Source organism: Macrotis lagotis, chromosome 2, assembly GCF_037893015.1.
Source record: "Macrotis lagotis isolate mMagLag1 chromosome 2, bilby.v1.9.chrom.fasta, whole genome shotgun sequence".
NCBI classification, from domain to species: Eukaryota; Metazoa; Chordata; class Mammalia; order Peramelemorphia; family Peramelidae; genus Macrotis; species Macrotis lagotis.
Window position 1 is genome coordinate 281,631,892 of NC_133659.1, and position 22,183 is coordinate 281,654,074.

Below are 22,183 nucleotides of genomic sequence, written 5' to 3' on the forward strand. Positions count from 1 at the left end.
ACTTAAAACAGAACCTTAATGAACAATTAAACCATTACAAATATGACAGTCATGAACTATATAGTTCTGTATATACTAAAAACCTAATAATAATAATAATAATAATAATAATAATAATAATAATAATAATAGATCTTTATAGTGAAACAACACTTTGTAGCTTCTATGTCACTTGACCGTCACATTAAAAAAATAGCATACCAACTTCATAATATCTTAACTTCAACATTTATTTAGTTTGGGTTTTCTCAATCTGGTATAGGACTTTCTCTTTTTTCTTTTTTTTTTCCTGCAAGGCAATGGGGCTAAGCGACTTGTCCAACGCCACACAGCTAGGTAATTATTAAGTGTCTGAGGTTAGATTTGAACTCAGATACTCCTGACTTCAGGGCCGGTGCTCTATCCACTGTGCCACCTAGCTGCCCCTTGGTATAAGATTTTCAAGAGGTTTGTCAAGGCAGTATAGGAATATTTTGTACATACTGTTTTTCTATTGGAATTAATATTTTTATTTTATTTCCTATGCATAATATATTGCAGATTTAATTTCACTTCATATTGAATAAGGGATTGAGAAACTTTTTTATTATGAGAATCAAAAAAGAGGTGGGAACCCCTGGTCTAGTGTAACCTTTGTTGTTTTACAAATGAGGAATTACTTTTTCTTCCTTCTATGAACTTTGTGATTCAACTATATTGGTCTATTTGTAATAACACTGGGAATTTTCATTGGCTGTCTCCTATACCTAGAATGTCATCCCCTGGCTTCCTTAAGGAGTCAGCTCAAACCCCACTTTCCTTAAAAGACTTTCTTAGACTGTCTTTCTCATATTCTCCTTCCTTCTCCAAATCTAGTGCTTACTAAAATTATACTGTATCTTCTACGGACAGAGTTATTTTTATATTATTTCCCCCATTTTAATGTGATTTCATTTTAGTCAAGGTTATACTCTTTGAATTTCTTTATTTTGTTGGTCTTGGTGCAGTGATTAACACAGACTTAGCACTATGATAAGTGTTCGCTAATTGACTAACTGACCCAAGTGTTAAGTTAATAATGTTAGATGCAAGATTTGAACCTAGGTTCTGTGATTTCAAGTTCAATGATTATTCTGTTACATTAAATTTTTTCCATCTGATCCTCATAGCAATCCTATTTGATAGGCATTATAATTATTATCACTCAAACTTTTGTTTTTGCAAGGCAATGAGGTTAAGTGACTTACCCAAGGTCATCCAGCTAGGTAATTATTAAGTGTCTGAGGCCAGATTTAAACTCAGGTCCTCCTGACTGCAGGACTGTTCTCTATCTACGATCACCCAAGTTTTATATATGGAGTAAGATTTGGAGATCTGGAGAAATTGAAGTGTCCCATGGAGGTGGAGGTGAATTTCAAATTCAGATCTTTGAATTTTCAGTCTGCCACTCTTTCCACTGTACTGATGCTATTCCCTTTATTATTTCTTATTGTTCAGTCATTCTTACTCTTTGTGACCCCTTTTGGGGTTTTCTTTTTTCTTTTTTTTCCAAGGCAAAGGGGTTATGTGACCTTCCCAAGGTGACATAGTTAAGTAAGTATTGTGTCTAAGGATGAATTTGAACTCAGGTCCTCCTGACTCCAGGGCTGGTCTTCTATATATTGCACCCTTTGGGGTTTTCTTGACAAAGATATTGGATTGGTTTCCTATTTCAGTCTCCAGTTCATTTTACAGATGAGAAAACCGAGGCAAATAGGAATAAGTGACTTGCTCAGGGTCATACAGCTAGTAAGTATCTGAAGTCAAATTTGAACTCAGAAAGATGAATCTTCCTCAGTCCAGACCCAGCACTCTGCATCCCCTGCCCTATCTATCTGCCCTTTACTATGGTTTGCATAATTCAGTTAAATACATTTTAATTCAATTCAATTAAGCACATTTATCAAGCCCTTACTTTTTTTTGGAGTTCTCTATTAGTCATTGACATAAAGAAAGTTTCATGGAAATAGATGTCTTTGCTAGATTTTAATGTATGAATAGGCTATGGATAAAAAGGAATGAGGAAGGCACCAAGAAAGTAGTGCCAACTTTTTATTTTCTGTTCATCGGACTTTCTGCTTCAAAGAGCACAAAGAGTGACTGATGGTGAGCCTGGCTTACCATATCCTAGGCAGTGGGGTTACCTGGGAGCAGCCAGTGTAAGAAGGCACCAAAGGCCAGAGGGTAACCAACAGTTTTATCTATTTGAGACAAATGACTGGAGTGAACAATGAGGATGGTAGTGGAGTCTTAGTGTAACTGAGGCTTCTAAGATACTGAAGAATAGTCTTTTTGCACTTTGCTCCTGATACTCTAGAGGATCTAACAATACTGACCTTATTCCTGATTTTACCACAGGACTTCATTTCTTGACTCGATGTCATTTCTCTGATTGTTCCCTCACCTCTGCTTCTTGGCATCCTTCAAGACTCAGTTCAAATCCCATCATCTGGTATTTCCCAGTTCCCTCTTTCCCTTCCATCCTTTTCTGGTGCCTTTCCTCTATGAAATAACCTTCTAATCACTCTGTAAATATCATGTATATGTGTGGTTATTTGCATGTTGTTTCCTCCATTAGGATGTAAGCTCCTTTAATTTTGATGGGTAAGTGTTTTTTTGCCCTTTTTTGTGTCCTTAGTTAATCATTGTGTGACATGTAATAAATGCTTAATGTTGACTGACTGAAGCTTGGGGAGAAAGTATCATCACTGCCTTTCAGGTGGGAAAGGAACACCCCCAAGAATAATCCTTTCAGTGCTTTCTAAATTTCTTATCCTAGGACAAAAATCCTAAGAGAAAACTCTTATCCTAGGACAAAACCTTACCCCGGTTTTGGCTTTATCAAATACAATCTTTGCCTATTTCATATTTTTGCTACATCTTGTGTGTGTATAGATGTATGCATGATTATATGTATATGTGTATATATGTATGCTTACATTTGTGTACCTTTACATATTTTACGTTATCTCCCCAATTAGATTGTAAGTTCCTTGAAAGCAGGGGCTATTCTTTGCTTCTTTTTGAATCCCCAGTTCTTAGCAGAGTATTAGTACTCTGGAACCTGTACAGAGTTGGTATTTAATAAATGTTTATTGATGATTAATTGACTTGTTCCTGTTTGTTGCACCCCTGAAGGCTAAAAATGACTATGAGTGCTGTAATGCTCCCATATTATCTGGGCCACCTAGAGAATGGAACCAGAGATAGTGGAAACCTTTGAATGAGTAGCTCAACTATGGCCTCAGGCTGTGGATATGATGGGATTGTTTTGAAATGGATTTTGCTTGCTTAATCTAGCTAGTGTCAGATGTTTCTATTCTTTATTTCCTGTGTCATAAAGCTGCTAAGCTGCTTTCAGAATCAATCTCAAGTAAATATGAGTTTTTAATTGTCTCTTTAAATGGAAACAAATCAGGTCTCTGTAGTCTAGTGAGAGGATGTAAAGTGAGAGGCACATTTTGATATCTAGAACAGTACAGAGATATAATATAATAGTTTAGTTCTGTCTTTGATCCAAGCAAAGAACAGAGTAATGGAATTCTAAGTTTTGAAATCCTAATTTTGAATTCTTTTTTTTTTTTTAGATTTTGCAAGGCAATGGGGTTAAGTGGCTTGCCTAAGGCCACATGACTAGGTAATTAATTTTGAATTTTTATCCTCAAAACTTAACTTTTTACTCTTATCAAATAGGGCTACTATCTTCATTTGCTGCTGTGAATTGTATGCCTACTCTGTTCCCCTTATTTACTTTTCTATTTCTTTTTTCTTTTTTGGTGTTTATTGCAAGGTAGTGAGTGGGGTTAGGTGACTTGCCCAAGGTCAACTATGTAATTATTAAGTGTCTGAGGCCACACTTGAACCCAGTTCCTCCTGACTACAGTGTCAATGTCTTTCCACTGCACCACCTGGCTGTCCCTACTTTTCTATTTGTTAATCAGTACTAGATAGCTTGAGGTTTGCTGCCCTATAATATATATTAAGATCTGGTAGAGCTAAAACTCCTTCCTTTACATTTTTATTAGTTTCTTTGATATTTCTGACCTTTTGTTTTTGCAAATGAATTTTGTAATGACTTTTTCTAATTCAGTAAAATAATTTTTTTACTAATTTAATTTGGATGACTGATTTTACACATTTTAAACTTATATGTTGTATATATATGTATACATACATTCATACATTTGTGTTTTGGAGGCGGGGAGGGGAGGAAAGAAAAGAAAAAAAAGAAGTTACATGATCATTTTATTAAATATTTAAAAGGATGGAAAATTCTACCTAATCATATTGCAATTTCATGTGCAATCATTCTTTTTTTTCCTATTCTAATATTTGCTTTATTTCTTAAGTTCAGGAAAAAAAATCCTAATTTTGATCTTGAGCTGCAGGAATGAGTGAACTTCTGATTTTAGTGATATAGGAAACTGAGGAGGAAGTGAGGTGGAAACTTCCTTTACCAGTGCAATGAGTTGGGACTAAATAGAATCACAGATGAGGGTGGTGGAGCCCATTTTAGGTGAGTGGCAAACTGGAGATAGGATATCACATTGTTCATTGCTATGGGGAGGCGGAAGGGAAGATAGGGTGGTAAAAATATGGTTCTCAAAAGCATGCAAAAGAATGAATATTGCAAACTATTTTTCCATGTAACTGAAAGAAATAAAAGAAAACTTTTTTTAAAAAAAAAGATGGAGATAGAAGAGGGCAGGAAAGAGTGAGGACTGAGAATAATTCATTTGGATTTAAATATTAAATACTGGAAGGAAAACGGAATATGAGTTAAGGTGGAATAAGGGGATTAGAATCAGATCATAGAAATCCTTGAAAGACAGAATCTGGAGTTTCCACTTTTTTCTTTAGGCAATGGGAAACCACTAAAAGGGCATATACTTTTGATTTTATAGGATTCTAGATATAGGACTGAAATAGATTCCAGGGGTCATATAACCATGTGCTGCTTTTTTTGGGATGAGGAAACTGAGGCCCAGGGAACATAGGCTGAAGCAACGTCATACAGTAAGCATTAAATGTGGGATTTGAAACCAAGACTCCAGAGCTAGTTTAGCACTCTTTCTGCTGTTCTCCACATTCCATTAGGAACAATTATAACTAGTATTTCTATAGGACTTTTAAATTTGTAAAAAATTTTGAGGTACTTGCTCTTATGTTCATTTTGTCAAAAAGGAAATAGAGGTTAAAAGTGGTATAAGGACTAAAGACTTACCCAGAGTCATATAGATGAGTTAGGTATCTGATAGTATTTGAACTTAGGTTTTTTTGACTTCCAGTTCAGCACTCTATCTAGGGTAGTACCCTAGGATCCTGTAAGATTGTTCTGGAAGAGGCATGAAGAATGTAAAAGAGGTCATAGATCAGAGACAGAAATACCAGTTGGGATAATAACAACTATCTCCAGGTCATGTACATTATTATTCAGAACCATAATAGGTAGGTGTTATTTTTAGCCCCATTTTGCAATTGAGGAAACTGAGTCAAACAGAAGTGAAGTGATCATACAGCTAGAAAGTACCAAGTTGTTGTTAGTAGGCTGTTACTACATTTAATGTTACTCTTTCAGTTTTTTAACTTGCAAAATATATATTTTTTCCTCTTAAAATAGGCAAGAAGTGAATCCAGTTCGACTTCATAGAGATATTCAAAATAACTAAATCTAATGACATTTTTTTAAAACAAAGGAGGAAGTTGGCACTGCCAATAATCAGGCACATAATTTGAGAAATGTTTTCGTCTCCTGCTAAGCCAGGGATACTTCAGAGGCAAAGGATTAAGTATTATAAGGAACAGGCTGTTTCTTGGCTGCCTAGGGAAAATATAGTATGTATCTGCAACTGTATTAGAGATGTCAGACTGTGGCAGATGATTCATTTGCAAAAATGTTAGAGAATGAAGTACCTCCTACAAATGTATGGCAGATTTGGGGGGATTACTTATTTATTTGGAGAAAGAGGCTTGGTGGGCTCAAGGGGAGAGATGGGTATGATTTAAATCAGTTAAATTTTATGTTCTCCTTAAATTGTAACCGGGAACCATTCAATCTTCCTACTGCATAAACATAGGTCTGTCTTTGTCTTTCCACTGTTATATTTCAGTCCAGTCTCTGTCTCTTTCTGACTTTATTTCTATTTCTCTCTAAATCTCTCTTTTTGTCTCTGACTCTATTTCTCTATTTCTAAATCTTTGCTTCTCTCTCTCTGTCTCCCTTTGCCTCTGTCTCTTTCTTCCTGACTTTCTCTCTGCCTCTGTATATCTGCTGTGTCTCCCCAATTCCAATTTTTTTGGCAAGGTAATGGGGTTAAGTGACTTGCCCAAGGCCACACACCTAGGTAATTATTAAGTGTCTGAGGTCAAATTTGAACTCAGGTCCTCCTGACTCCAGGGTTGGTGCTTTATCCACTGTACCACCTAGCTGCCCCTCTCAATTCCATTTTTGAAGAAAATAGTAAATATGAGGGCATCAGTTGAGTACTTTTTTTGGTCTTAGTTGCTAGATAACTTGTTAAAATCCACTTTTGCTTTGCATCTAAGATCCTATAAATGTATAACAGAACATCTAGTAATCGAAACAATTGTTTAAGGTGAGTAATTTTTTTAGTTTTTGTAAGGCAATGGGGTTAAGTGGCTTGCCCAAGGCCACACAGCTAGGTAATTATTAAGTGTCTGAGACCGGATTTGAACTCAGGTACTCCTGACTCCAGGGCCTGTGCTCTATCCACTGTGCCACCTAGCTGCCCCAAGGTGAATAATTTTTATAAGAAATTAACTGAGTATATCTCTAATTTCAAAAAAATTAACAAGATTATATTCTGTGAACTTTTTTGCTATTTGTTGATACATTTATCACTTATTCATTACTCTTTGTATGAAGTCTTTGCTAGTTCAACTGGGTCTGTTACACACAACAACATTCTCTAATTCATTACTCTCCCCTTCATTTAAGTCGATATCTTCTAAAGGGAAGAGATAAAGACACATATTAAGTTTCCAAAATTCAAATGTTTAAGTTTCATAAAAAGGTGAGTTACTTTTAAAAGTGGAAAAAAGGGCTTGTTATTGAAAGAAGCGACTTATTTGTGACTATCCTATGTTTTTATGTAGGGGATTGGGGTTAACAACTGATGATTGGGATCTGAGATTTTAGGACTATCACTTTATCACCATCAAATATTTATTATGTCCCTTCTATGTACCATGCATTGTCCTAGGTTCTGGGAATACAAATACAAAGAATTAAACAATATTAAGAGGTGCTGTAAGGTAACTTTTTCCCTATAGGTGTGTTTCCCCTTAAAAGGACAGGGAGGCTGTCTTTGGGATTTGGTTGATTTTAGGACTGGGTCTTGAACCATTGGCATGGCTTCCTTGTCAGCTGAGGCAGGAGTCCAGTCTATGGGGAACTGGTATTCTAAGGTTTGGCTGAACTCCCACTTCTTTGTGGGATGTCATTCTGATGCAATGTTGCTGCCCTTGTGAAAAAGAAATGTAAGGAAACTGCTTATTCATGGCAAATTATATCCTTTTAATCTTATATAGATACTTTAATTTTTTAATTGAATTTGATGGTCCAGAAATGTTTCATTGTTTTCCAATCCAAGTTTGAATTATTAGATTGACTGAACTAGCTCAAGCCCACAACAGAGAATTTAAACTCTTATGGTGGCAGTGACAAGCACACACGCACACACATACACACACACACACATACACACACTCACAACATATATATATATATATATATATATATATATATACATACACATATACTTATAGAATACAGAATAAGGTAGAGTGGGAGAACATTAGCAGTTGGTATCATGGGAAGTATTCATGACAGACGTTTTCATGTGCTTCAACATTGAAAATAGATATGGTTTTATCATTGGAAATGACATTGAAGAAGAGACTTTACCATCTACTTTGCAATTGTATTGTGTCCTTCCCTATGACTTGTAGCCGAAACCTCCCATGTATTGTCTCCCTTTAAGAGAATACAACTACCTTGAGATCAGGGACTGTCTAGTTTTTCTAGCTGTATCCCCAATACTTAGCACCGTGTTTTGCACATTGCAAGCATTTAATCCAATTCTTTTTTTAAATTAATACATTAATTTACTCATTCATATAGAAAGTGGTGCTTCTGCTGAGTCTAGAGGGAAGTAAGGAATTCTAAATGGTAGATGTGGGAATATGTAGCATGGTCAGCACAAAGGCTGAAAAAATAGTGCTTTTCTTGAGGAATAGCAGAAGGGGGATTTGGTTGGATTGTGGAATACAAGAAAGGGAATAATGTATAATGAAGCTGGATAGAAATCTAAATAAATAGGTAAGTATATAAATGGTTCTAAAGAGAACAAAGATAGCAGTCAGATTGGATCAAGTATTTAGAGTAGGTATATGCTAGACACAATGCAGTTTTGAAGGCATTGAGGGACTGATTTACAAAGCATCTAAAGGAGTGAAAGATAGCTAAGACATTGGAAAAGAAAATCTTAATGATGAAAAAAAGACTAAGAAAATGTTGACACTATAGACCTATGTAACTACTTCATCTATCTTTGAGGAATCTTTGAGGAACATCCATGAATTGGGGGCATTCCACAATGAGGATATTAGTAGAGGAAAAGGATTATGTACAATAGATGACATATTTCTCATCTCAAAAATTGACAGAAAGAAGCTGAAAATATAAAATCTCATTGGGTTTGTCACTGGTCAATTAAGAACAAGCATTTGTCTCAGTAGAACAATTTGTTGCCTTATAGTTTCTTTTTACCACAAAATGTCTCCTGTCCATACATCAAGCTTATTCAAGGTTCCTCGGGAGCTGAGACAACAGAAATAACCCTCTTCACCTTCTGATGATAACATCAGGAAATGCATAAACCAGGGAGCTGTATGCTGGCTAAAAGTATTCACCACTCTGATGGAGGACTTCCAGAACAGAGTACAGGTCAAGGAAGGATTCCCATGAATGACAAAGTCCTTTAGATTCGGTGTTGGTTGTATTAAGTCTCAAGACACTGAAATATCTTAGTAGAAATCTCTCAAAAGGACCCCTCTCTCCATGAGAGAGGTGGTCTTTCTTTGCAAAGATGTAGTAAATAAAAGACCGTTTTAATAAAAAAAAAAGGAAATCTCTGAAAAGAATCTTGCCTATTCATCCACAAAGGAAACTACAAATAAGTAAAGAATATATACTTCCCAGATTTTTTGATATGCATCTGAATGAACATCCTAGAGACTTTGTTCCATGGTATCTATATCTGGGACAGAATACACATATGGACAAGAATCTGAATTGAAGTAGCTGAAAAGGAGGAAGAAAAGGAGTTTGGTTAGTTTCAGAGAAATTTGCAAGGAATTTTTTAAATTAATTTTTATTAAAGATATTATTTGAGTTTTACAATTCCCCTCCCCATCTTACTTCCCCCCCCCCCCGAAAGCAATCTGTCAGTCTTTACTTTGTTTCCATGTTGTACCTTGATCCAAATTGGGTGTGATGAGAGAGAAATCATATCCTTAGAGAAGAGACAAGAATTCTAAGAGGTAACAAGATCAGACAATAAGATATCTGTTTTTTTCTAAATTAAAGGGAATAGGCCTTGAACTTTGTTCAAACTCCACAGCTCCTTAACTGCATATAGATGGCACTCTCCTTTGCAGACAGCCCAAAATTGCTCCCAATTGTTGCACTGAGGGAATGAGCGAGTCTTTCAGGGTTGAACATCACCCCAATGTTGCTGTTAGGGTGTACAGTGTTTTTCTGGTTCTGCCCATCTCACTCAGCATCAATTCATGAAAATCCTTCAAGGCTTCCCTGAAACCCTGTCCCTCCTAGTTTCTAATAGAACAATAGTGTTCCATGACATACATATACCACAGTTTGCTAAGCCATTCCCCAATTGAAGGACATTTACTTGATTTCCAATTCTTAGCCACCACAAACAAGGCTGCTATAAATATTTTTGTACAAGTAATGTTTTTACCTTTTTTCTTCATCTCTTCAGGATAAAGGAATTTTTAATGATCCCAAACTTTCTATCTTTTTAATTCAAACATTTTTATCAGCATTTCTGGATGGCAGTGGGATGTGAATGAATCACTACCTCCAAAGGCCTAAACAAGAGTATAACACAAAGAGCAGTGGAAAGTTGCACTGTAGGTATATGAAGACTGCAATATATAACCAACAAATCAAGAAAAATAATAAATGCTATTACAGAATTGTATTATATAGAGAAGCAAGAGATGTATTGAGAGCAAGGGATGTCAGGTAGGACAGACTACTTCACTGGTACCCTCTTTTGTAAGAAAACAAGGAAGCCCTTCAACATGTTGAGTGAATTCATTGGGATAAACTTTTGGGAGGATTTGGAGGAAAGTAATTCATAGGTAGGCATTAACAAGATTATTATTAAAATCATACTTGATCATTGGAAGGAATTCTAGATTTGATGATGTTATAAACTCATTTAAATATTTTAGTGCTTGTTGGAGGCTAGAAAGATAAGGTTAGGCTACATTGTGGAGGGTTTTCAAAGCTAAACAGGAAAGTTTATGTTTGATCCTAGAGGCAATAGGAGTCTTGAATTCTTCTTCCTGTGTTATAACCTGAATAATAGTTTTCATAAAACCAAGTACATCTGCAATTATACATTAACTAGGATTTTTAGAAAATGGAATGGACTTCATCCCAGAATAGGTTAGTCCTTTCATTATATGTGTGTATAAACACACACACACACACACACACACACACACATGTATTTAGGGAAAGAGAAAGAGAGAGTTACCCATATAATTGATTGAGATCTTGTGATCCCAAACAGTCTCTAGGAGTAAGCATTTAACACTTATCAGCCATGTGATCCTGTGCAAATCACTTAAGCCTGATTGCCTCACCATCTCCAGTTGTCTTGATCTATATCTGACCACTGGATCCAGATGGCTTTGGAGGAGAAAGTGGTGACTTAGCACGGGACCCCCTAACTCAAATCCAATTCATGTCATGCCATCATCTCCCTGATGTCATGGTCTTCTTCAATAATTAAGGACAAACATCATTACATTAGGAGTTTTTAAATAAATCTCAAAGATGTTTAGTGATATGATGAGGATCAATTAGTTATTAGGTATTAGTGTATTGCCTACAGTACAGGGAAACTGAGATTTCAACACAAGTGACCTTACTCCATTATTTATTCATCAGATCCTCATACTGTAACAGGAATAGGATTTTCTGGTACACGAGACAAGTAAGTGGGGCATGGAATAGAAGCAATGCTGTTCCCTTTCCCAGTACCAAACTCAGGTTCATATTATTTCTCTGCTGCAAATGTGACCCCCAGGAGAAAAATCTCACAATTATTTGAAAGGGGAAATAAATAGAATAGAAATGACTTAAGACTCATGGAAATTCTGAATAAGTAAACAAAGAGAAGAGTCTTGTATTTTCTTTTGCCTAGTAAGTTTTGGGTTTCTGTGTGTAGCAAAGGACTAAAGGGGGCATGGATAAATAATTCTAAGGTGAGATACTTTATTAATCCTTTCTTAGAAAGAATCATTAGTCTTTGTAATTTTAATATTTTTTCTAGAAGGAGAAATTGGAATGATTTTTTTCATTAAATATATAAAATGCCTCAGAGTCTCTAGGATTCACAATTTTTTTTATCAATAACTACAGTTATTCTAACAATGATTTCTGGACTTTGTCATTGTTGGGGTATCCCAGTTGCCCAAGATGAAGAGATGTACCAGTAAGCAGGGGATAGTATTTATTCCTAAGACTTGGGTATCCTGGAAATATCAATTTAGCTTTCTGATTCACACTGTTCCTGAATCTTCCGTATGCCTGCTGTTCTTGGTCCCTGAACCTATCTTGTCAGGATCTGTTGACAGCCCCTCTGTTTCCCTTCCAGTAGTCTCTGTTTGGCCTGAGGCAGCCTCCAGTGCACCTACTCTTATTGAAAAATTGGGCACCCTCTGAGCCATTCCACTATAGTTCAGCCTTGCCTCTTCCCCTGCTGCTCAGCAACAATAACCTCCTTCAACAATGACAGGCAAAGATTGAAAAGCTGCAGAGCTTGCTCTGAAACCATATTTACAAAGTGATAAAAATCATACTGATCCCCGTGCAATGAGTTGTGATAAAGAGGAGATTGCATTTAAAGATATCAGGTCATTTTGAAATAACATAGCCTTCTGAACCAGCTGGGAGTGATCACTTGAGAGAGAAATTCAGGAAATGGCGATGGTAAAGAGTATAACACTAGGGATTTGTTCTGGAACACTGATGTTCGTTGGTGTAAAGACCTCCTAGTACAGAAGTTGCTCCTGCAACTTAAGACTCTTAGACAGTTGTCTTGTTGTGGGGTGGATGAGAAGAGAGGGACTGAGAGTTTAAGTAATTTGCTCCATGTGACACAGTAACTTAGGATCTGTCAGAAATGGGTACCGAATTCTTGTTTTCCTGATTCAAAGTCCAGCTCTCCATCCATTACACATTGCACTTTATTAGGTTTGTTGTTGCTTTTGAGTTATTCTGTGACCCCATCTAGACTTTTCTTGGCAGAAATACTGTAGTAGTTTACCATTTCCTTCCCCAGCTTATGTTACAGATGGTGAAACTGAGGCAAATAGGGGTAAGTGACTTGCCAAGGATCACACAACTAGTGTCTAAAGTCAGATTTGAATTCAGCAAAATGAGTGGTCCTGACTCCAAGCCCAGTTTCTATTATCCACTGTGCCACCTACTTAGCCTTCATGAGGTTTATATAATTCAATTAAACCCAATTTAGTTCAATTTAATTAAACACATTTATTAAGTCCCTAGGTTTTGTAGAGCTCTGTACTAGACAATGAAGGTTTTTAATTTAGAAAATATGGGATTCTCTATTCTTTTGGTGCATACCATCGAAAATGAAAATGAAATATACACAGAAATGCTTACAATATAAAATAATACCCAATGAAGCCTCAAGAGAGATACAATAACATGTGAGAAGAGTATTTGCAACTGAGGAAGATCCTGTAAGAATGATTATTAGATTTAGTTATAAATGATGAGTAGGAAGTTTACAAATTTATAAAGTTAGGAAGAAGTGATTCTAGACTTGTTGGCAAAGGTAGGGGGTTGGAATGTAGGGAGCACATATGGTAGTGTCTTTGAGCACAAATGGTTTTCCTGGGGCGTAGTCTATGGAAGAAAGTAATAGTTCATAAGATTGGAGAGGTAAGAAAATTAGACTGCTGAAGGTCTTAAAAATGCAGCTAAGAGCTTTAAATTTTATTGGTAGGAAGTAGGGAGACACTGAAAATTCTTGAGCAAAGAAGTGCGGATTGCTATGACTAGAATGTGATTGGCAAGAAATGGATTGGAAAAGGGCTGAATTTGTTTAGAAGCTATTGGTTTAGGTTGATGGTGATGTGGGCTATCTTTGATTGGGGTGGGAAGTGAGCATGAGAAATAATGTACAGATAGCATGATGGGTTGGATATGGTAACTGTTTCTACATGAAAGGTGAGTGAATGGGGAGAATCAAGATAGTGCCAAGGTTTTGAATTTGAGAGAAAGATCAGGAGCTCTGATGAGTTTTAAAATGTCTATTGTGCATTGTGGTAGTAATGCCTTTAGGTCACTGGAGATAGGGATCAAGAACTAGGAAGAGTTTAGAGAAATGGATTTGAAATTATGTTTCCATGACATTAATATTGAATTTGAAGCTTTCAAATATTTTTCCAGCTATTCAGTTCAATATATATTTGTTAAATACTTCCTATGTTCTCAGTCCTGTGTAGTAGCCAAAAGAAATAGAATAATAATTCTTATTTCTTTGGTACTTCAAGTTTTACTTGTGCTTTCCTCATAATATCCCTCTGAGATAGGTAATACAAATATTGTTAAAATCATTCCTATTTTATTGATAAGGAAATTGACAGCCAGTAAGATTAAATGATACTTGGTCATATAGCTAGTATCAGAGCCAAACCTTTTTTTTACTTCCAATCCTCTCATATTTTTTATTGTTTTTTGAATTTTAAAATTTCCCCCCAATCTTGCTTCCCTCCCCCCCAAGATACCCTTCTTTAAAAAAATTAAATTGGGGGGTGGCTAAGTGGCACAATGGATAGAGCACCAGCCTTGGAGTCAGGAGTATCTGAGTTCAAATCTGGCCTCAGACACTTAATAATTACCTAGCTGTGTGACCTTGGACAAGCCACTTAACCCCACTGCCTTGCAAAACCCTAAAAAAGAAAAAAAATTAAATTAAAGATAGTCTTTGGTCTTTGTCTAAACCCCACAATTCTTTCTTTGGATATAGATAGTATTCTCTATTGCAGATACCCTAAAATTGTCCTTGATTGTTGCACTGATGAAATGAGCAAGTTCATTAAGGTTGATCATCACCCCCATGTAGCTGTTAGGATGTACAATGTTCTTCTTGTTCTGTTCATCTCTTCTGGTTCTGCTCATCTCCAGAGCCAAGTTTTAAAGCCATAGTCTTCAGACTCAATATTCCCCCCCCCCATGCCTCCTTGAGTACAAAATTTTCTCTAAAGTTGCTTATAAGGGAGGCAATTTGATATAGAAGGGATAAATTCTAAACTCAGAATCAGGAGACTAGAATTTGTGTTTCAGTTTACTGGAACTACCTATGTGACAATGAGCTAGGTGACAGTTTCTTCATATGTAAAATGAAAATACCACTTCCTCCATTGTCCACCTCATAGGGCGGTTGTAAGAAAAGTGCTTTGGAAACTTTAAAAAATTAAATAAAACAGTTTACTATCCCTCTGGGGACACATAATGAATCAACATAGAATAGATTATGACCCAACAACACCTAGTACCAAGTGCCTAGATGATAGAAAAGAATGTCATAGAAGTGCAGATAAAAGAAAGATTGGAGTAGATAGGAAAGGCTTACTAGAGGAAGAAGAGAATATTAAGTTGGACCATGAGGGATGGGGGTTATTTTGATTAATTTTTCAATTTTGTTCTGACATGATGAGAAGGGTGGGAATAAATTTTGAGGTTTGGTAAAATGTTTTGGCCACGTGAGTGACTTGTCAGAAAAAGTGTTATTATAGTGATTCTACATTTTCTGCTATGAATTTGAATAAATAGATTTGTCTGATAGAGTGGTGAGCTGACAAAACCAGGAAGTGACTTCTAATTAGTCATTAATTGTTTTCAAACCATTTCAGTGACATCTACATTAGATTCTATATTTTTAGAGTAATAAAGGCCCTAATTATTCCTTGTAGGTCATTAACCTTGATTACTTAAATAAAAATCTCTAATATTGATAATATATTTGTTATGTAGCATAATTATAATGTACTCATCAAATCTTGTAGGGGACTCCACAGTTCCATTAAGGAAAAAAAATCAAAGGAAGGTAAAATAAATCAAATTAAATTGACCAACACAGCACCTTCTCCAAGACTCATCAAACAGAAGCCTGGGGAAGGAGGTTAAATTAACTTAAAATCTATGATCTCAGACTGCTATATCCAGAGAGAAAAAGACTGAAGAAATAAATGAGACCATACTTTTATATCTAATCCTATGATTCAGTGGAAATTGAGCTAGTTTTTCCATCAGAGAACCTAGATTCAAAATCTAAGTTTGGATATTTACTGACCTTGGGCAAATCATTTAGCTTGCTGATGTCTCAGTTTCCTCATCTACAAAAACAAGGAGACTGTATTAAAGGTCTGCTGAGATCTCTTTTAGTGCTTAATCTAGGATCTGTGAGCCTTTGAAGAAGGTAGTCATTCAAATAGGTTGTAGAAATTTGATAACTGCATCCAGAAGTGCCAATGAGGTTGGTGGAGTATTATTTCAACCGTGTTAATTCCAGAAATCCCAGTAATATAGGAAACTTTGGGTATGGACTACATCAGAAATCAATTGGGCATTACAGTTCTTATAGTAATTCTTTTTGAGGAAATTTATTTAAGACTTAGTATTACAGAAATTTCTTGAGTTTAGTTAATAGTATTTCTGGTACTCCATCAATCTGTGATTTTATCATTTGGATATTCCCTTAAATGATTGTAACCTATTTATGATTGCTCATCCTGTGAGATTCCTTCCTTTATCTTCCCATAAATCTGTTACAAGGGGGTCTTTTCAAGGTGCTTGAGGCATTCTTTGTGTTTTCCTGGCATTTGTTGTTTTTTATTCAATCATTTCCAATTTTGTCCAATTCTTCCTGACCCCATTTGGGTTTTTTTTTTCTTCCGGCCGAGACAATAGAGTAGTTAGCCATTTCCTTCTCTAGTTCAATTTACAGATGAGGAAACTGAAGTAAATAGGATGGAGTGACTTACCCAGGGTCACACAGCTAAAGTGTCTAAGACCAGATTTGAACTCAAAAAGATGTCTTCCTGCCTCTGAGTCTTAACACTGTAACCACTGTGCCACCTAACTATCCCTATTTCTGGCATTACATGTATGCTAAGAGAGTACAAGAAGTATTTATTCTTATCCCATTGATTTTTTTTTCTGATTCTCATACACTTCTCTGATGACATCTTTCCCACCACTTTTCCTGAATAATTTCTTGTTTGTAATGTATTGCAGCCTGCATATTCCCACCATGCACTTTTGCATTGCCTTTTGTGTACTTCTCAATTTCAATTTCCAAGGATTGGGACAGTCTCTGACTGACAGCCCTGAGAAATATTCTGAAGAATGTTGGTATTAAAAAGATGGGTCTTTGTTTTAGAGCAGGAATCCTTGAGGTCCACGAACTTGTTTTATTAGATATTTTGATAATTGTATTTCAATATAATTGATTTTCTTTATAATGCCATAAATTCTAATTTATGCATTTAAAAACATTGTTCTGAGAAGGCTAGAGAGGCTTCTATAGACTTCTAGAGGTATCACCAGATTTCTCAAAAGTACAATGATATAGGAAAAGGCCAAGAATTCCTGTTTTAGAGAGAAGCATGGAATTATTTAATAACTAATTTACAAAGGAAATCTAACCCTCTCTTCTCTTTGTGTTCAATTCTATGTCTAATTTATTGACTGAATTAATGGTTGAACTCTGGGGTCATTCATCCCAAAACTCCATGATTATGACCTATACATTAGACAATCTTCATCTTTTAGGATGGACTCTCCCCCCCTCCCTCAGTTCCCCACAATCCTTCTCTGTAATCCAATGATTCTGGCTTCTTTGTTGCTTCTCAAACACCTGCATTTCCCAACTCTGGGTATTTTCACAGATTATTTCCCTTGCTTGGAACTTTCTCCATGTCTTTTGGATTCCTTGACTACTCCAAGTCTCAGCTGAAGTAACATTGCTTGCAATAAACCTTTCCTGGTCCTCTCTAACCTTAGTACCCTTCCCTGCCCCGAGATTATCTCCAAGTTAATCCTATATTTACATCTTTTTTTTTGTACTTAATAGTTTGTATGTTGACTCCCCTATTAGACTGTGAGCTCTTTTGTATTTCATCATATCCCCAGAGCTTGAACAATGTCTGGGACATAGTGGTTGCTTAAAAAACATTTGTTGACTTGACCTGATTTTCCTATGTAGCAAAACTTGGACATATAATTCTTTCTCTCTCTGATTCCCCAGTCCTTACACCTTAAGGTCTTATATCTTTGACTAAATCTAGAGATTTATCTTTCCTAAGACATATGGCAAAATATTAATACAGTAATAGGAAGAAAAAATCCAATCAGTGGCAAAAGATGATCCTGAAAGCAGTTAGTGGGTCAACAAGCACTGACTAAGTACCTACTATGTATCAGATTTTCTTAACCCTGGAAGTGGAGGTGGACAATGTAGATAGAAAGAGTAAATAGAAGGTAGAAGAAAGGTATCTTCTTTTTAAAAATCTGTTATCTATCTATCTAGCTTTTCAACATCTATCTTCTAACCATTAATTTATTTGAATTTTGAAATTTATTTTTAAGTTCCCAATTGTCTCCTCATCCAGTCTTTCTCTCCCCCCCTTTAAGAAGGCAAGAAAAGTAATATCCATTATACACATGAAGTCATGAAAGACACATTTTCACATTAGTTATATAAAGGTATTTTTTTCCTTGAAGGATTCCCTTCTGGAGAAGAAACTCTCTGAATATTAGTGATCAGGAGGCAATGATTCCTGAGAAATGAGGGGGATATTTAGGATGAAGTGGGGATAGAAACCACACAAGCAAAGTCACACTTTTATACCTCCTCTAATTGCTGTCCTTTCCAACAGTGAAGAGACTTGAGCTTTTAAACTGCTGAATGGCAAATATAGCAGCTGTCTTCACAGAGATGTTGGGTGGCAGGGGGAGTGTTGGGGAAACAAAACTCTTCTAGATAACATTCTATGAGAATGAGATTCAGAAGAGAGTTCTTAGAGAACAGGTGGAGTTCCATCTTTTGTACTTTTTGATGTAACTTGTCTCTAAACATACCTCAGATCTGAGGGCAAAATTTATTGCTTTCAGAATGAATTAAAGGTCATTTTTTAGGTTTTGAAGTATTCCTCCCCCTACATCTCGAATAACTTACCTGACAAAATTAGAATTCAGAGTTTTGTAGGAATAGGTAATGCTATTTCAAAACATTCTTTGTTCTCTTCTTTATTTCTTTTTCTTTTTGGACATATCATCATTTTCTCAGAAAAGCTGAAATGCTGTGAGGATAGAAGTGAGAATCTTCACAGATTTTCCATTAAAACACCAAGTTTGTTAGTAATTCTGTGAGCAATTCATATGACCTACTAATGAAGATGGCCTCCAGATATTTCCTTTTGATGGTGTCCTTTAAAGGTCTTGTCAGGGAACATTGTTCTTAGCATTAAGCTTTTCTGACTCTTGGTGGTTGAGTTTCATTTGACTATTGATTGGCATTATATGCCTTTCAAGGTTAGCATTAAAGGATGTTATTTCAGAGCACTTAGTGGAAGGAGAGCCACTGTATAGGCAGAAAGTTCACTAAATAGTTTGAACTCTGTATCTAGGGTGCATCAGGAGGCAGATATATATCCTAATCATAGGATAGATTTGGAACTTTGCTAGATTGATTGTTCCCCCCCCCCTCGATTTACCTTTCTGGGGTGGCATGCATTATTTAGCTAAATGTAAGAGCTTATTTGCTAATATAATTCACTCCATTTTTAATGGATGCTAATCATATAGATTGTCTTATGTTGGGGATCAAAAATGGTTTAGGAATCTCTCTGGTGACCCCCACAAATTTACTTCTGAGTAAATTAAAAATGAAATTAACATCACTGTCAAAAATGGGCAGGAAAAGAAACCCCATTAAAAATAGCTTTCCCCTAGGTGAAATATATTTCAGTAATCATTGCAACACATAATAAATGTGGTTTTGCATAGAAAATTAATTTATGCTGATTTCACATTCAGCAATGTTGATTTTCATTTTAATCTTTTACCTTCTTGTTCCCTCTGCTCTGGACTCCCAGGTGTCACATACCTGTTCCAAATGGTAGACTTTGCCATGGCAACAGCATTTGTTTTGTTCAGTCATGAACTATTATGGAGAACAAAACTTTTACTGGCCCGTTTCTGTTTGGTTGTCTGTGTTCTGCCCAGGAAGAAAATCCCCAGGCAAGTTCATGGAGGAGTAATGCCTATTTCATTGAAAAAGGAAAAACAAAAGCAAATTTAGCACCCAAACTCTATATTCCAGCATTTCACTAGCATGTTATGTGTGTGTGTGGGGGAACCTGATCTCCAGTTCAGCCGTGAAAGCTATTGTAAAGCTAAGATTGTCTCGTTTGTCACTTTCCCCTTTTTAATTGTTACTTAATAAATTCTTTCACAGAATCTATTTTTAAGCTAATTGTATTCTATTAAAGTTATCACTTTTCATTTTAAATATCACTCTCTCTCAGTCACATTGTTGCAGGATCCTGGGAAAATGTACCCGTATTACTAACTCAAAGGTGACTTGTGGCACCAGAATGATTTATGCCTGTGGAATTGTAGAGGTCTAAAAATAGGGCCCCGTGTTACATTAATATGAGCTGCAGTACACAAACACAATAGGGTTAGTGGAGGATAGAGTTTCATTTCCAACTCTCAGTTTTCTTGCTTTTGTCTCAGAGTCGGAGCTGAGCCTGAGTCATTAGTTATTGCTCATTTGCCATTTGGGACACTTTCTATCAGCCAGGACCATGCTACCCTACCAGTTCCCAAGTGTGTATGAGGAATCATCCAATCCAGCTGAGCCATTCTGGATATACTTAGAGACAGGTTTTTTCCCTTCCTTTTTTCCTTTTTGACCTGGTTCCTAACTCCCTGGGTTAGGAGAATCACAGATCTATTCCTGATTGCGGGCTCTGATGAGGTAAGTGCATGAATGTGACCTCAGAACCAGACTGGGGTTGGAAGGGTCAAGTTGGATAGAGAAGCACGTGTTAGGACTGCTGAGAGAACATCTTTGTCAATGAGAGGTCATGGCTAACTCTCCTGTGCAAGGAGTAAGTTTTGAGGCAGCAATGTGATTTTGGTCAGTGTTTCCTCCACTATGATGACACTGCTTTCAGCTGCAATAAAGTATGAGAAGGCAGAGTTGGTGGATGGTTTTCTTCAACCTTTTTCAGGTATGAACTCTACTCAGATGAATGTAAGCTCTGTAATTGAGTTCACATATCTATTGTCAGCAGGGCTAGAGGTTGTCTGAACACAAGACCATTCAGTTTAAAGAAGAGTCTCAACTGGAAAAATATGTTGGAAATAGGAACTGTGCAGAGAAGTTCCCCACAGGAGAAACCTGAGTGAATAGAGCGAAAACACTTTAAAACAACAATGAGATGGCGGGGATCAGCTGCTGGACAGTGCAACCCAAAATCTTTAGAGAGCACCTGGAAGACAGCATTTGATATCTGGAGGATTGCCCAAGTTTCATAAATTGTTTACTTATTTTTCCTCCATCACCAAATATACCTCCTCTTATATGGTGAGTTCACAAAACAGGTATAGGGACCAGTTATACTTTTTAAATTGCATTATCTCATTTCACCCTCATGACAACCCTGTCAGATAGTCCAGACAAATGTCATTATTGTATATGAGAAAGACTATTTCTGCAAAATATATCAGTTACTATTTATATAGTGATTTAAATATTTTACCAAGATCTCATTCTATTCTCAACAACTCTGTAAGGTAGATGGTATTAGTCCCATTTTACAGAAGAGGAAATTAAGAAATTAAGAGACAACTAGTTTGTGTCTGAGACTAGATTTGAACTCAAGCCTTTTTTAAAAAAAAGATTTAATATGTATTGCCTTTCTTTTAGGAATTTTTAAAAATATATTTTATTTTTACCCCCAATTATGGTGGAGCTGATTCAGGTCTTCTTGACTCCAGATTCAATATTCTATGCAGGGTAGCCTTTTCAGATAAAAAAAATTGATACTCCAAGATGGTAAGAGATTTATCCCAGCTCATACAGCAAGCAAATGATAGAGCCATGACCTGAACTCAGGTCATTAGCTACCAAGTTCAGTAAATTTCCTTCTTGACTGTTTGCACCATACCCAGTATTTAATGACGTACTTTGACAATGGGATTTTTCAGATCTCTTGAGTTTTTAGAAGTAGTTTTCAAAATCTGCTGAATAATGTTATTTAGAGCTTTTTGTTTTATCAACAGCCTTTTCCTAGGGTTACCCCAAACTGTGGAGTTCTATTGGGGTGGGAGGATGATGTTTGAAGCTTACTGGTAAAGTTTTCTGAGTTCACAGTCATAGTTATTTCAAGAATCATTCCATATTTCAAAATATAGTTTTGGTCTTACTGGTTTGTAACTCCACGTGTAGTACCTATAAATTAGATATTTGTGCTGGATAAAAGTATATACTTGTTCTTACTTGGGGCAGCTAGGTGGCACCCTCGATAGAGCATTGGACTTAGAGTTAGAAAGACTCATCTTCATGAGTTAAAACCTGGCCTCAGACATTTATTAGCTTTGTGATCCTGCACAAGTCACTTACCCAGCTTATCTCAATTTCTTCATTTATAAAATGAGCTGGAGAAGGAAATGGTAAACAGAATCTTTGCCAAGAGAATCCTAAATGGATTCACAAAGGGCTGGCTATAAGTAAAACTGCTTAACAACAAAATTCTTACTGAGGACTAATGTTTACTTTCT

The 22,183-nt window shown here is 36.2% G+C and overlaps 1 protein-coding gene across 7 annotated transcripts in view; it reads left to right on the forward strand.

The window, feature by feature from the left end:
- The window catches only part of TAFA2 (TAFA chemokine like family member 2), a 615,297-nt gene that overhangs the window by 167,244 nt on the left and 425,870 nt on the right, over positions 1–22,183 (forward strand). The window contains exon 1 of one of the 7 annotated variants that reach the window (XR_012476195.1): positions 4,352–20,375. The exons of the other annotated variants lie outside the window; for them this stretch is intronic. The gene's annotated coding sequence lies outside the window, so the exon portion shown is untranslated. Of the gene's footprint in view, positions 1–4,351; positions 20,376–22,183 lie in introns of those variants that run through there. 7 annotated transcript variants of the gene reach the window in all.